Genomic DNA, 4,971 nt, shown 5'->3' on the forward strand with positions numbered 1-4,971 from the left:
ATATGCCATCATTTTCTTCAGTACACCATGTCAGGGTGACAAAAAACAGTCAAGAGATATCTCCACCAAAAACTAAACTTTGAAAACATGATCCAGTCTTCTAGATCTCTCCAGAAAGAGATATTGAGAGTTGCAACTTTTCTCCTGAGCTCACTGTTGTTCTAGCAAACAGGAGATCATGTGGTAGACAGGTTCCCAGCCATGTCTGATCACCTTTCTGGAGGAAGAAAAGAACCCTGGAACATAAAGGGAGAAAAGACAATAGCCATACACTCAAGTAGATGGGAGTACATGTGCCTATGACACAGATGTAAGGCCCAAATATCCAAGAAGTCAGACATTAAAATGTGAATTGGAAAACTCATCTCCAGTGAGAATAATTTTAGAAGCCCAGATTTCTATTACTGACACAGAGAGACATCTTCTGTTTACCCTTATGATCTTCAATCCTACATCTTCTCTTTCTTTTTCAGTACACTTCTGGTACATTCAGAGAGAGAGACAAATTTCTCATGTCTTGTGAGTGTATGATCTGATTGCTCATCCATTGCTTTGGGTGTTTGGGGAAAATCTGGGCATATTTCTAGGGATTCCTCTTTTAAGTCATTTAAAAAGTTCTGTTTATGTCTCATGTCTGAGGTGTATAAGGGAGGAGTGGAGTTGGGGTTTCTTCCAGAAATCTCAGGAACACTAGATACTAGAAATGTCATGTTTTCTGCATTATAATACCCACTTTTATGGAGATTTCCAAACAATCCTACAGAAATTTGGAATGAGTCATTTTATAAAGGTACAAAGAATTATATTAAATTTTGAAAAACATAATGTATTTTTCTGTTAGACTTTTATTTCTTAATGTGAACTAAGCTTATATGTTTAATCTTTATTCAACGAAATGTGTTTGCTGTAAAATAGAATGATATATCTGTTCAGCTCGTAGCATTCCTAAAGAAACTAATGCTAACTGGGCTTGGTGGCTCAGTCTGTAATCCCGCATTTTGGGAGGCTGAGGTGAGTGGATTACCTGAGCCCGCGGGTTTGAGACCCTCCTGAGCAACTTGGCAAGACCTCATCTCTTCAATAAATAAAAAAATTAGCCAGGCAAGGTAACGCACGCCTGTAGTTCCAGCTACTTGTAAGGCTGAGGTGGAAGGATCTCCAGAACCCAGCAGGTTGGGGCTGCAGTGACCAGGAGCGTGCCACTGCACTCCAGTCTGGGTGACAGAGTGAGACTCCAACTCAAAAAAAAGAGAAAGAAACTAATGCTGTAGGTACACCGAAAACATTGCCAATCGTATAGTGTAATTTATTGTTACCTTTTTCCTTTAGACTATCAATTCTTAATTGTGGCTCTTTTATTATAGAGAACACCAGAAATAAGTTATTTACTTATAGTTTTTAATTTGCAGTGTATTAGTTTACATGTGATTTTAGTTTTAAAAATTCAGAAATAGCATACTTTAAATTATATATCATGTAATAGGTGAGTTAGATAATAGTAGCCTTCCACTCATTTAAATATTTATTTCTTATGTTTATTGCTTACAAAAATTTATCATTAGCATCTCCTTTCACTTTACTCAACCTGTATGTGAGTAATAATATCATGTAATCCCAATGGTTCATTTTATACAGCAGTTTGTCATACCATATTTTATAATATTCATCATGCTCCAATATTTATAAATGTAAGGTTTTTCTTTACTCCTTAAGACTAAATTACCACTTTCCCTTTTGTGTAAAAATAACAACAGTATATTCATAGCATTGTAAAGGAGATTCAGTAGTATCATTTAAATGCTGAGTTCTAAAATTTTTCTCATCAAATTTTTTATAAGTAAAATTCATTGTTTTCTTAAATGTCACTAATCTAATTTCATACTAATGATTCATGATGTCTACTTTTCATGGACACCCATCCAAAGCTGAAAATTGTAATTATGTAAAACGATTCTATTTAAATAGTACAACTGTGTTTATCCATGATTTTATGGGTTGCAGTTTCTTATTTTTTTATGTATCTACAATTTTATATTTTTCTGTTGATTTCACATTCTCTTTTCTCACATCAGATAATTACATTCATGCATCAGTTAATTGTAGTTTAAATGATAACCTATTGTCAGCTCAGATACCATGTTCAGTTGTGTAAAGCTCTGTTCCAGTCAGGCTTGGTGGCTCAGCCTGTAATCTCATACTTTGGGAGGCTGAGGTGAGTGGATTGCCTGAATCCGCGGGTTCAAGACCCACCTGGGCAACTTGGTGAGACATCATCTCTACAATAAATCAAAAAATTAGCTGAGAGTGGTAGCGTGTGCCTGTAATTCTGGCTACTTGGAAGGCTGAGGCAGAAGGATCCCCAGAGCCCAGCAGGTTGAGGCTGCGGTGGCCGGGAGCGGCCACTGCCCTCCAGTCTGGCTGACAGAGTTCGACTCCAACTCAAAAAAAAAAACAACGAAACTCTGTTCCAATGAAGAGAATGGGTGACAAAATTTAAAAAATAAATAAGAAACAGGCCTTTTGTCAACAAAATTATGTAAGTACTTATATGGTTGTATATAACTTATTTTTGTTATAGCACTTCTAATTCTTGGTGAGTGATTCTTTTATCTAGATGAGCAATTGGCCTACTTTCATCATAGCTTTATCAATGAGTATATACTATCTCTCTGTGTGAAACACTTAGAATGTACTAGTAAGTGCTTATTGTTACTGACCAATTTTACTACCACAAAAACAAAGGGACCTCTGGCAAGAAGACCATGGGACACGAGGGACTGTGAGAGTCTCCACAAAAGCGAGTATCCATAAAGACTCTTGCCTTTCCCCCCCGGCCTCCGCTGCAGCCACCACTTTTGCCTCACCCTGGGCGGCCCTCAGCCCCTGAACCCATGGAGCTCAGGGCTCCCTTGCCAGCTGCAGCTGCACTGCCCTGCTTCAAGCTGCCACCATCACACCACCTGGGGTAGCCCTCTACTCCTGGCTCTGTGGAGCTCCAGTCTCCCTCACTGGCTGCCTCACCCCACCTGGGGTGGCCCTTGTCTCCTGGCCCCATGGAGTTCAAGGTTCCCTCACTGGTTGCATTGTCCTGCCCCTACCTGCCTCTGTCACTGCTGCCACCACCCTACCCAGGGTGAGCCCTTGACTCCCAGCACCATGGAGCTCTGGACTCCTTTGCCAGCTGGACCCATGCTGACCTCCAGCACCTTGGCTATCTCACACTCTGCCTCACCGGGCTGGTCTCTCAACCACAGCAGGCTAGAGGTCAGCTGGAGCCCTGAGACCAAGCAGAGATCTGCATTGACCTGCCCAGCCCCATCCAGTCTCCAACTTGGAACCTAAGATAATCACATCAAATTTGGAGAGGCAGAAGCCCCCCCATGCTAGAACAGACACTGGCAGGTCAGATCTGAGTGACAGACTTGACAGGCCGCAAGTTGATTGAGTCCAGATCTGATATGCCCTCCTTTCACAGTAGGTCTGAGGCATCTGACCCTGGCTGTGAACAACCCTACCAGCCTGTAATGAGAGCGAGAGATCAGAACTGAAAGAACATTGCACTTACAGGAAAGATCTTGGAGCAAGTCTGGTTCCTTGTTTTTATTTTTTTATTTTATTTTTTAAATTTTTGTCTGTCTGTTTTACTCAAAGAAAATACCCATAGAAGGGACACAAAAGGAAATAAAAATGTAATCAAGGCTAGTCACCACAAAAATAATAATAAAAACACACACACATAGGAAGTCAGTAAGAGAGAAAAAGAAGGGAGACACTGCTACAAGAAAACAAAGGAAACAATTTAAAAATGACAGTAGAAGTCCAATTGTGGTAGCTCATGACTATAATCCCAGAACTTTGGGAGGTTGAGGTGAGAGGACTGCCTGAGCCCATGAATTGGAGACCAGCATGGGCAACTTGGCAATAAATAAAAAAATTAGCCGAGCATGGAAGCATGTGCCTGTAATTTCAGTTACTTGGAAGGATGAGGTGGAAGGGTCACCTGAGCCCAGCAAGTTGAGGTTGCAGTGCTATGAACATGCCACTGCACTCCAGGCCAGGTGATAGAGTGAGAATTCAACACACACATGCACAAAAAAGAAAGGCAGTAGTAAGCCTTTCACTTTCAGTAATGACTTTAAATATAAATTCATTCAATAACCTAATCACTTAATGTATGATGCACTAACAAAAACAAATAACTAAAAATACAGGGTCTTTCAGAGAATAACTTTTAAGGAGTCAAATTGACCAAGAGGATGGAAGAAGATATGGCATGTCCTCTATGTAGAAATTAGCTTTGTTTAGAGCTTGCATCCTACAAAGTTAGCCTAGTTATGCAACTATCACAATAGACTATATAGTACTGCACTATAGGAGGTTTATAATAGTTTTTAAACAAATAATATATTAAAAACACAAAAATAAAACAAAATATTTTAAAAATCACTTACACAATTGGACATTCAAAAAAATGTGCACCTTTGAAAGCTTGCAACTTGAAGGTTCCTATGTAGAAGGTTTACCGTATTCTATGCAAGCAGCATTATCTTAGGAAAAACATACAGTAAATAAAAAACTCAGAAGAAGCAAAAACAATAATAATAAAACAGGCCAATTTACTATGAATCTATAGCAGGTATAAATGTGTATACAACTAATATCAGGTTTCCATATATAAAGCAAATATTGGCTGGGCTCAGTGGCTCAGCCTGTAATCCCGTGCTTTGGGAGGCCAAGGTGAGTTAATTGCCTGAGCCCACGGGTTCGATACCCACCTGGACAACTTGACAAGACCTCATCTCTACAATAAATAAATTAAAAAATTAGTTGCCCATGGTAGCGCGCGCCTGTAGTTCCAACTACTTGGAAGACTGAGGTGGATGGATCGCCGGAGCCCAGCAGGTCGAGGCTGCAGTGACCAGGAGTGGCCACTGCACTCCAGTCTGGGTGACTGAGTGAGACTCCAACTAA

The sequence above is a fragment of the Carlito syrichta genome, unplaced genomic scaffold (genome assembly GCF_000164805.1).
Source record: "Carlito syrichta isolate Samal-C Ts95f unplaced genomic scaffold, Tarsius_syrichta-2.0.1 Scaffold316423, whole genome shotgun sequence".
Taxonomy (NCBI): Eukaryota; Metazoa; Chordata; class Mammalia; order Primates; family Tarsiidae; genus Carlito; species Carlito syrichta.